Raw genomic sequence first — 12,523 nt, forward strand, 5'->3', positions numbered from 1 at the left:
CGAATACAGAATATCTTCTTGGTTCTTTCGGTAAAGTCATGTAGAAGGGAAATAATAAAATAATAAAAAGAAACCAATAAAATAATTCTCACGACGTTTCGGCCACAACGCAAGCAGCGTCTTTCCGACAGACCTGTTCTTCACCTGAGGACGGCTGCTTGCGTTGTGGCCGAAACGTCGTGAGAATTGTATTTTATTATGTTTTCTTTTTATTATTTTATTATTTCCCTTCTACGTGACTTTACCGAAAGAACCAAGAAGATGAATCCCTGCAGTCACGAAAGCTTTAAATCGAAATAAAACTTAGTTTAGTTTTCGATAGGGGGATAGCAACGAGGTTTATCAGACATCACTCGCCACTGATGTTCTGCTGTTAGGTTTGGTTTGAGAATTCAACTTGGGTTCGTTACTTGGTAGGTTCAAAGAACATTGCGCTCACCATTGCGCCACCACTCCACCCCCGCAACGTATCGCTCATCTTCTTGGTTCTTTCGGTAAAGTCACGAAACGTCGTGAGAATTATTTTATTTTATTATGTTTCATTTTTATTATTTTATTACTTCCCTTCTACGTGACTTTACCGAAAGAACCAAGAAGATGAATCCCTGCAGTCACGAAAGCTTTAAATCGAAATAAAACTTAGTTTAGTTTTCGATAGGGGGATAGCAACGAGGTTTATCAGACATCACTCGCCACTGATGTTCTGCTGTTAGGTTTGGTTTGAGAATTCAACTTGGGTTCGTTACTTGGTAGGTTCAAAGAACATTGCGCTCACCATTGTGCCACCACTCCACCCCCGCAACGTATCGCTCATCTTCTTGGTTCTTTCGGTAAAGTCACGAAACGTCGTGAGAATTATTTTATTTTATTATGTTTCATTTTTATTATTGTATTACTTCCCTTCTACGTGACTTTACGGAAAGAACCAAGAAGATGAATCCCTGCAGTCACGAAAGCTTTAAATCTAAAAGAATACAGAATACTTAATTTCAGAACTGCTGTAATCTTTACAATTCGCGGCCCAATTTAATCCTATCACCAGACTCGAAAAATATATATTTAAAAAATCCTTCACAATACATGTTATCTTGCCATTTTATTACGCATTTGTTTTTTTATTACTTTTACTGCTCCGCTACAGGATTGTGAGAAGAGTGTGAAAAATGACAGCTGCCTCTTAATTTTTCCGTTGTTTTTGGAGGTGATGTTTATTTTCCATAATTAGAGGCTTGGGTTCCGACCACTTGAGATGAAACCCAACGTCTCGAAGTGTTAGTTGGAAGGGTTGCGTAGCGGTCATATGACACTGCATTCTGCAGACGATGAAGCCGCTTGTCGGGCTTTGGCACAAATAAGTAAATGCAAATATTTACACGTGTCTCTTTTGTAAAAAAAAAATGCATTGCACATTAGAGCCCAGTGGGATATTCAATAACCAACAGCCATAATTTGGCCGGGGTGGGGGGCTTCTTCTGCAAGTTGGAAGGCCCCGTTGGTTTCAGCAAAGTGCTGTCACGCACGGTGGCTCCACTGAGCTGCGTTAACCTCGGCCAGAGAGGCTATGTTGGGATCCCTGTGTGTTCAAGGTTAGTCCAGATGTCTTGTGACCCTCCCCCCCTGCCCCAATTTATTGACCTCTAACATTTTTCCCCTTTGCATATTCACTTCTGTTTTCGATCAAACGTTACTTGAATTTTATATTTAGTTTTTAATAATTAAATGGGGGTCACAAGACATTGGCCGCACTGTAGAGTTCAGTTTGCAGTGGAACGTAAATGGTGAAAAGTTAACCTGTTCACCACAACCACCGCCCCACGGCCTCGCTGTGCAGTAGGTTGGTAGGTCTCAACATTGTGAGATAGGGATTACGAGTGTTGAATTCCATGATTAGTGTAACGATTCCCATAATGCGTATCGTAAGATCTTTTTTTGTCTCTCCTGATGAGTAGTAGAAATAATGACATGTTTTATAACAGCCCTTTGTCAAGCCACTGATGGACGAAGGCCACACGGTGTCGGTCATTGGGCTCGTTTGACCATACTTCACCAGGCTGGTCGGTATTGATTCTAGATTTGAAGCTTTCGCGACTGCAAGGATTCATACATAGTTTTTTTTGTTCGGTAAAGTCACTTAGGTAAAAAATTAAAATTACTGTATCACTTGATACAGTAAATTTAGCTGTGACGGTCCCACCTGAAGACGGAGACTTGTGTTGCCTCCGAAACGTCGTGGTTTATTATTTTATTTCTATTTGTTATTTTTATTTTTTATGTCTATTATTTTTTTTCCTACGTGACTTTATCGAAGAAAAAAAAAACCTAAGAGTATGGTCGGTATTGGTTGGTTAAGGCAGTACCTTGGACCAGTTCAGATATCACTCGTAAGCTGTGGCCGGAAAATGCGCGTACCAGTGTAGTGGTGATACGCGCTGGGTGTATACGTTGTGTGCCAGCGCGTATGTACGGGTGTGTGTGTGGTGACGCGCGCTGACGGGGAGGAGCAGGCGTCAGTGCGCGGGTGGGGGTAGTGCTGCTGATTGGCTGTGTGCCGGTGATGCGCTGAGAAGGAGTGATCGGGGGGCAGCGCGGTGTGATTGGTCGGGGAGTGGAAACACGCGCTGGGGGGAAAACGGATCGTAGAGATAGCGCGTGGTGATTGGGTAACTGAGGAGCGGTGCCGACGTTGAGGTCCGCATCCGCTCCGTCTCCCGGGAGGAAGAGATATATAAGGTGATGCACAGAGGAGTAGAGGGCAGAAGTGGAACCATCTAAGAATGAAGACGAAGGTGCAGAGATAGAGCCCGGAGAGGAGAGTAATGGAGAGTAGAGGAGGGTAAGGTATAAGTGTGTAGCCAGAGAGAGAGAACGGTCTACACGAGCTGAGTAATGTATAGTGTGTAGCCAGAGAGAGAGAAAGGTCTACACGAGCTGAGTAATGTATAGTGTGTAGCCAGAGAGAGAGAAAGGTCTACACGAGCTGAGCGATGTATAGTGTGTAGCCAGAGAGAGAGAAAGGTCTACACGAGCTGGGCGATGTATAGTGTGTAGCCAGAGAGAGAGAAAGGTCTACACGAGCCGAGTATGCATACGGTGTAGCCAGAGAGAGAGAAAGGTCTACACGAGCCGAGTATGCATACGGTGTAGCCAGAGAGAGATGTAAAGTCTACACGAGACGAGTGAAGAGTGTAGCAGAGGCGCAGAGTCTACACGAGACGAGAGAAGAGTGTGGCCGAGGCGCGGAGTCTACACGAGGCACAGAGAGCCAGCAGCACAGAATCTACGAGAGTCAAGAGAAGCGTAGGGCGGAGAGAAGAGGTCACGAGTTGTACCGTTGTATGGTGACCGCATTGTGAAGAAGAGAGGCCACGCGTTGTATCGTTACAAGTCAAGATTTAATAAAAGAAGTGTGTTCCCGTCAAGGAGTTTCCTGCCGTCATTTTCCAATACTTCACCAGTATGAAAGTGTGGGGATTCTAACTGATCTGCTTTTTTTATCTTGCGTTCAGCCGGATGTCCAGTTGTGACTAAAATAAAAAAAAACATCAAAGTGCACTTAATATAAGCCTTGAGCTTAACATTAGCATGAAGATGATTGAGTAGCTTAGGGTGGTAAGGCTGTGCCCGTGTCACACTACTGAAGCAACACTGCATTAATATTGGGTTCAAATCCCATATTGCCACCCAAAATAAAACTAGGTTGTAGAGTAATTTATACCTCTGCCTGGTAACAGTGACTAAACATGAACATTGCATTTTCTTACACGGATAAATATATTGCAATATTCAATAACGTATAAATAACAAGGTAATAATTCAGTGTCTGTGTATATACGATTTTAAAGAATATAGAAATATTTGTTATGCCACCTTTCAGTCGTGTCACAATTACATCTATATAATTCGTTCTGTATGTGATTAAATAAGAATGAACCCGAAAGGACGACCACCACGAATATTGAATGATAAGACCAGCTCATGTGCATGAGTGAGGTGCATTGTGGCATCACAGCACCTCCAGTGATACTTTGCTAGCAGCATTTCGGATATTGACCATGAGGCTACTCCAGAAACTGTACACATGAATATGCATATTTAAAACATTTTTTACTTAACTCCCCTCCATTGGGAATAAGGAGGGATGGATAGTGGCTGTGTGGGGAGACCTACATCAAGCAGTGGATAGAACATGCCTGATGGTTAAATGTTAAATATAGTTGAACATTTGTAATGGTCCCCCTTTCGAATAGTGGCTGTATTGAGGAGCTGCGAAAGTAACTTCAATTGAGTTACATTTGTGCATGTTTCCAGATTTCAATTGTGCCTACATATTTTGACATAAGCATGTATTGATATTTAGTCTGGCCTGGACACGTTTTTCCAAGTTTATGGGTATTTTTATTGACTGGAGCTGATGTAATACAGCCGTAATACAATCGTCGTGCTGAAATCTGCGTTACATCTCAACTTTTCACGCTCAACTCACAAGTGAGATGTCTTATTCCTGTTTTTTTTCTCTCTCTAAATTTCAAAGCAAATTAAATACATAATAACAAAACGTGCGATTGTCCTGTTTAGTGTCTTGCTCTGAAAACTCATGACTGCTTCTCCGAAGCAGCAGCAGCAGCTCGGAGGCTGCACATTCCATGGCTGGTGAGGCAGGCGGGGACCCTGGATGGAATGCGTTGTGGGGGCAGGGGAGGTGTTGCGTGGGAGAGAGAGAGCGAGAAGGGCGTCAATGGTTAGTGGGTGGGTGGGAGCAACAACGCAAGAGTTGTGGGCAGAGGCTTCAGGGATTGCAAGGACCCCCAGGAGTCACAGGTGCTCGCAGAGGGAGGAGTTGCCAAGCGTTCGTGCCACGTGCGTCTTTGTGAACGAGGCCCCTAAGCTCGCCAACAACGGCGCTCGCTCCCAACAGTCTGTTCATGGCTATACTGAGAGGTGGGGTGGGGGGGAGAGAATATTTGTTTGTGGACGAGTGCATACGCTGCACGCTAACAGCACTTGTCCCGACAGCGTGTGTAGGTTACACCGCTGTTGGTGGGATGTCTTTATCTTTGTTTCTGTGTCGACGGATATTTGAACTGGTCCAGAGCCTCTCCGAGGTCGACTCAGCCTAAAATGAGTACCCGCTTCGGTGGTGAACATCAGCACCTGGGGAGACAAAGGCGACCGGGCGTGGTGCTTTTGATCCGCTCCACTTTCCCTGGCAGTCTATGGTCCTCTACAGTATATCTACATTGGTGTGGGGGGGGGTCTTTGTCGTTTTGTGTCTCTGGGTTCATCCTTGCTCCAACATATTCCCTTACCTCGCCACCACACCGTGTATAAATAATCCTGAGTTTAGCGTCACTTTTGACATCAGCCATGATCAATCCACTGCTGGATGGGGAGAGAGGGGTGGTAGGTCACTCTCTATGTCGCCATCCCTCTCCCCTTAAGGTCCCCGCGGTGCAAGAAATCCCACCCGGCACCTGCGCCCGATCCGATCTCATCGTCTCCATCTCAGACTGGGAACGTCCCTACTCACCGATTGAGGTTGACACTTTATTAATCCCAATAATGCGGTGTTGTCCGCGTGTTTTTTTTGCCGGTATCGAACCGTGATGCGGTGGTGCCTTGGCCTGGACATTGTTATCGTGACCCTGGAGTCCATTTCTGTCCGTGCACATTCTTTGCCACCATGCGCAACAATTGCTAACCAATCCTCGCGTACGTTTCCCCTTGGATTGCAGGGCGTAAAATGAGCGAGAACGTACGTTGAACTTCTTTTCGTAGCCAACCGTGGTAATTGGAGGTGCCGGGAAAGACAACAAACTAAACACACACAGCAGTTCTTAAGAAATTAGTTTTCAATGGATATTTTAAAGTGCGCATGACTACATGTGCTTCCTGATATCTACTAATAACTTCTACCAGTTGCATCAACTTTGTACTGTGGACACAAAAGTCGTCTCGCATATGTATTACCGCCTGTACTTACTTCATATGTGAACATTGCTGACCGTACAACATAAACCTGAACAGTAAATCCAGCCGAAAGGGAGACGTATACTCTGTGTGGGTGTCAATGTGGGGAGTGGCGGTGTAGTGGTTAGCGGACTGCGCTACGAACCCGGCAACACAAATTCGACCAAAAACAGCAGCGAATGTCTGAACCAGTCCTGGGCCTCCCCTAAGTCGGCTCGGCCTCAAATGAGTACCTGGTGCGGTGTGAAAACATCGTCATTAGGGAGACAAAGGCGACCGGGCGTGGTGCTGGCCACCCACCCCCTCGTGTGTCGTTCTACCCTTCATAGGTGCTCGCTGACAGCACTTGCACCAACAGTATGTGGGCAATATGGGGGATATTTGTCTTTATTCGTGTCTGCCTACCCATATGTGTAGATTAGTTTGCGTGAAACACACTTTGTAAAAACATTTTTTAATTTAGAGGCAGCTTGGATATTTCTCAGTTTCTCCCTCCTAGCCGAATGCTCCTCTGTGGCACAGATTGCGTGTTGTACCCTGGCGGAGTGTGTGTTTGGCTTGGCCTGGAGCCCTTGCTGCGCCGTCAAGGATGGTGCTCTGTCCCTGGCCTTGTGAAAAGAAAAAAAACATTCTCCAGCTAAAATTAATGCTGAAAAAAAAGCTTCTCAACGTCAGACATTAGAGGACACGTTTTACAATCACCAGATGTATCTGAGTCGTGCTATTGGTGTCAATGCGAGAAATGAAACACTTCATTTTTGAAACTCTGACACTCACCAGAGCCTCATGTCAGGTAATGGCCCTTAAAGAGGCCGAAACAAAACTGCTTCTGGTGTCTTTTTAAAACGCATTTTCCCACCATTTTATGTATCAGTGGCTTGCCAAATGTCTATTCTGTATATAGTACCGTACTGTATATACAAATTTTAGCTTGGAGATCTGGGTCAGATCATATTCGGCAAAACACATATTTTATGTAATAGATTATTTATGCGGTCATTCATACGTGACAATACTTAGACCTAGTTTAGTCCCAGATAGTTGACTGGAACTTAAAAGCGAAGCTCTCTGAAGCACTAACTCAGTGTTTCTGGCTCAACCTTTGGCAATGTGGCTTATTGGAAACATAAATGGCCAGTGCACTGTCCAACTCAGTGCATAATATACTGCCGTATTTCGTTCACAAAAAAAGTGTTGGTGGCCATTTGTAAGCCTTGGCCAGAAATGCAATAATTTGGCCACAGAATTCTTGGCTTCCTGTTTCTCATACAAAAATTTGGGCTCTTGGAGTAGGAATACATGCCCATCCCTTAAATGAAAGCATGTGTTTATTCAGGTCCTAACAGCAATGGCCAGAGGGCATCAATGCATGAAATTCTTGTATTTACGCAGGCCCCAAAGGCATTGGCCAGTGGACATCACGTAAGAGAGTGCTGCTGGAGGAGGGCAGAGGCTTCATTTATATGTTTGGTGAGGTTTTGGCATCTCCATCTGAATTGGGTCCCAAGCCTAACCTGACATTTCCGAACGCAGCATGACCTGGCAAAGGGATGTGGGAGTCAAGTTTCAGGATCTGTGGCATTCCACCCAGACCATCTACCCTTAATCGAGGCTGAGCACAAGTTCAGCCGTCAACATTAAGATGGGGATGAGCGGTAAGCTAAACCCTAGGCACGCCTGACTTGTAAAACTTTAACCAACGTGTGCCCAGCCAGCCGTGCCAATGAGCCTGGCTCGAGCCAGTTTCCACCATGTCAAGTGTCTGCCATATGTGTGTACACATGTGTACTGTGTGTGCACGAATGCATACTTGGCCACTGGGTTTGTGTATACTTGAGGCGCGTTCGGTCAAGGCATACCTTTAAATAATGTTTGAATGTTTCGTTTGTTAAAGAGTAAATACACATAATAGGTAACCAATTGGCAAGACGTTAATAATTTATTGCATTGCGTTGGTTTCTCTAATTCCTGGCAGCGTGAGTGGCGAGTTTCCAGTTTATTTTGTTGAACCAGGTGAGAACTCAAGGGACCAGAAAAAGTATCATTTGTGAGAGTGACGTGGGTCACCAAAACGATAACAAAACGAATAAAATAAAGTACATCCATTGAGGTAAATAGCAATTAGTGCAAAACCAACGGGAGTGGTGGAGTGTGGTGACACATGCTCATTTACTCATTCGCAGACGTTGCTCAAGGTTAAATAATGGCTTGTTAAAGAAAGCATTGTTTTAACCCAGCCATGCCTTTTAGGTAATGTTTCTTTGAAATACTATATCCATGACTTAAAGCTTTCGTGACTGCAGGAATTCATATTCTTTGGGTCTTTCGGTAAAGTCACGTAGATGGGTTCAAAGAAAATAACAAAATCATGAACCGATCTATGTGACTTTACCGAAAGGCCCAAAGAATACTGTATCCATATTGTGTTTTTGCGAGGTAATTTTTCTTTTAATAGTCAAATGCAACAACCCAAAATACCAATATTGTAGAAGAATAAAAAAACAGCTAATAACGTTTTAAAAATCCAAGCAAGCCGTTCAATTGTACTCTAGTCTTGTGTTGTTTGAGAACGTAGCTCGAACGCAATGATATTTATACTAATTGTTCGGGCATCTTGGTAAGGGATGTTTACACTTTTAAACATACTTTTTAATACATAGTGTGGTCAATGTGGTTTAGTCTTGGAGTTTTTTTCTTCTCCCCATAACGTGTGCCACACAACAGATTCGTAATGCAAATATAAAAGCGGCGACCTCTGAACTGCTGTTTGTAGCGCCAACAACATTATCATCACCAACTCTACACAAATACATTCGTAGACAATTTAGAAATAACTACATTAATTATTTTAGTCTAACAGATGATGGGTCTGCCGTATTACTTTAATAAACAAATGTAATGTGTGCACTGCATATTGCGGCGATATATATGTAAAATCATACGGTATTTACGAACCAGTGACCACATAACCCCACCACCCCTTCTCCTTAACAAATGTGGCCGCGCATGCAGCCTCATTTAAAACCATGCATTGAGATTATGTTGGTGTCATGTCCAAACGATGGGCCACTTTGTTTAACTATCATTTGTAGCCGGGCCACTTCTAAAAAATAAGTGAACACCTCAGCGGGCTTTGCCTGGTAGGACGGTGGTATATTAGTTGTATTTGTACGTTTGGGCGATTTTTTTACCATCAGTTTAACACGTTTTCAGTTTCATTTATTTGGTATAGCCCTGTGAGCCATTCGGCTCTTGAATCGGGTGCAACCGCAACAAACCAAAAAATTAACAAGAAAACATCTTAAAGTGACTATGTGACTATATGCAAACAAAAAGTCAAAGAAAAGACAGCAACATATTGCACAAAAAGCACCGTACACCAACGCTGTGTGCAAAAATCCCAGTGGGATGCAGGCTTCATACTCTTAGGTTTTTCGGTAAAGTCACGTAGGTAAAAAATAATAGAAATAAAATAATAAATCACGACGTTTCGGAGGCAACACAAGTCTCCGTCATCAGGTGGGACCGTCACAGCTAAATTTACTGTCTCAAGCGAGGCAAAATTCCAAGAGTCAAGCTCTTAAATACAAGTTAAGGGGGAGGGAAGGTGGAGGGGGTTATCTGAATGTGGAAGCCAATGAGTGGAACGTGTTGGGGGGGTGGGCGGGACTAAAAGAGAAGAGTAGGTGCATTTTGTTGATGTTTTACCCGATGTTGGTTGACAATCCAAATACAAAAAAGGAGAGGAGAGTGCTGTTAAACGCTGGGGATGTCAACAATGCAGGCTTGTTTACCATGCTTGTTTTTGCGTACCGTTCTCACCCCGTGCCACTACTGGACATCATACTCTTAGGTTTTTTTTCGGTAAAGTCACATAGGTAAAAAAAGATAATAGAAATAAAATAATAATAAATGAAAATAAATCAACCTACTGGACATCTGTGAGAAAGGGAGAAAAAAGCTTCATAGCTCATCAGATTCCTCCTGCAGTATAAATACATATTTCTGATTCATTCCCAACTCACGCCACCTCCCCAACCCAGCCAAATGTATTTGTGAAGCTACCAGACTCCGGCTTTGCCCCTCTCACATTTCCTACACTGGATAGGGAGTTGGGGGTGGGGCCCCCCCCCCCACTGCCCGGCGACGCAAGCACCTATTGGCGCGCGCGCTAGCGAGCGAGCGCTCCTCGCCTGCCATTGGTTGGAACGAGAAGAGACGACCAATGAGAAGAGGGCCGAGAGGCGAAGTTGGGGTGGGGGTGTTTGGGGGGGGGGAGGTGGGGGTTGGGGGGAGAGGTGGGGGGAGAGGTGGTGGGGGAGTGGGGGGTGGGGGGAGGTGGGGGGGGAGGCCCAAGAGAGCTAGGAAATGTAAACGCGAAGTGGACCAGGCGAGATTGTTGGATCCGGTTCCCCAATTGGAGTCAGCAAATGGGGGGGGGGGGGGGGGGCTCCCCCCGACCCCTCCACCCCCTCCCTCCCCCGGTATTAATTGTAGCTATAATCTTATATTTTATATATACATACATACGTGTATTATGTAATTCGATCAATTAAAGCGGCCATTCGTTATCCGCTGCTGGATGACGATCTTATTTTTTGCGTTTTTGCCACTTTTTTGGGTCCCCTCGTGTGCCAGCCACCTGATCATCATCCCACTGATGTCCCCTTGGCGTGAAGTGGTTCAAGCGCACCTCACTCTTTAGAAGACTTTAAACTCTTTGCATGCCAAAGTACGCACTTTGCATGGACTATATAGACGGGTTGAGGGCGATTTGCTGTAAAGTATCTCAAATTATCTCAATTTTAAAAGAAATCGAGGCGATATCAGCCGTGTAACAGATGACCTGTTTTATGTAAACAATAAGGTGCACCATGAGAAGATATCCGCGACTTTTACTTTAATACCACAGGGAAAAGTGCGTCCTAATCTGCAGAGTTAGCTACAATGTACAATTACCATTGGAACAATTACCAAAAACTCCCTTGGGCTATACATTTCTCACATACAAAAGCCACAAAGCTCTTGACAGCTTAAGCACTAAAGACTTAAATGGGCAAAACATTTGGTAAAGTAATTTATAAGCCAGTGTCCTGTTGGCGATGTTTCTACTTGTAATTGTTTATGCGGTAAAAATGGATAATAAAACAATGTAATCCCCAGGAAATACGACTCATTGCGTGTCGAGACACCTTTTCTCAAAAGTCTTGCCAACTAATATTGGGATGTTTGGCCAAATTCCTCAAGTGAAATTGTGGCTTCACGTGAGAGCAATTCTAGATTTGAAGCTTTCGTGACTGCAAGGATTCATATTCTTAGGTTTTTTCGGTAAAGTCACGTAGGTAAAAAATTAAAATTAATAAAAGTAAAATAAAAATAAAATAAAAATCACGACGTTTCGATTGCAACACAAGCAATCATCATCAGGTATAAATGAAATAGCAACAAAAAATTCTAACCAGAAAAACTATAGACAGACATATAAGCAGACAGATATCACCAAGATACATAGAGAGAGAGTAACACAGGTACAGAGAGGGAGATCGTCTCTGTGGAGTGGCCTTAAATAGGCAGAGGGGGCAGTGGCAGAGAGATGGAGGGGGTTAGATAAAAAATTCACATGTCAATGAGTGCGGAAAACGCGTAAAAAATTAAAATGTCAATGAGTGCGGAAAACGCGTAACAAATTAACATGTCAATGAGTGCGGTAAACGCGTGAGAGCACAAAGTACAACCTGGATCAACCCTCTTTGGTTCTTTCGGTAAAGTCACGTATAAAGATAAAATAATAAATGCTATTATTTAATTTATTATTTTATCTTTATACGTGACTTTACCGAAGGAACCAAAGAGTAATTCCTGCAGTCACGAAAGCTCCAAATTAAGATTGGATCAACCTTCTCATGCGGGGGGGGGGGGGGGTACCACTCAAAGCTCCGCACAGATAGATTCAATAACTCCTTGCTGTACAGACACAAACTGCAGGTCACCTCGAAACCAACAAATACAATGGATATTAGGCCATGCCACACTTCCCATCCTGTTGTATGAACCTTGTATCTCTTAAACAAGCTCGACCACAAGTTCCCAACCGGGATGGTGGCTATGCAACGGCATGGATATCGTGCAGGATACGATTAGACAAAATACAATAATACACAACATTAATTACAATTATTTGCACTGCGTTGGGATCTAAAGAATGAAATGCATCTTATAAATTCATACCTGTCAACCCTTCATCAGTGCCTACCTTGTCACAAACCAATTCAGACCTTATACTGGTAGGAACCTCCTGGTTACACCAGCCCACAGGGGATTATTGTGTCCGTCCGTCCGTCGTGCAGGGAGGGGCTGGGTGGGGAGGGAGGGGCTGGGTGGGGAGGGGAGGGTGGGTAGGGGCTTGGTGGGGAAGGTGGGGAGGGGCTGGGTGGGGAGGGGCTAGGTGGGGAGGGTGGGGAGGGGCTGGGTGGGGAGGGTGGGGCTGGGTGGGGGGTGGGAGGGGTGGGGCTGGGCTGGGTGGGGGGGGCTGGTCACCCGTGGTGCCCTTATAAAA

This window comes from Lampetra fluviatilis, chromosome 23 (assembly GCF_964198595.1).
Source record: "Lampetra fluviatilis chromosome 23, kcLamFluv1.1, whole genome shotgun sequence".
Lineage (NCBI taxonomy): Eukaryota > Metazoa > Chordata > Hyperoartia > Petromyzontiformes > Petromyzontidae > Lampetra > Lampetra fluviatilis.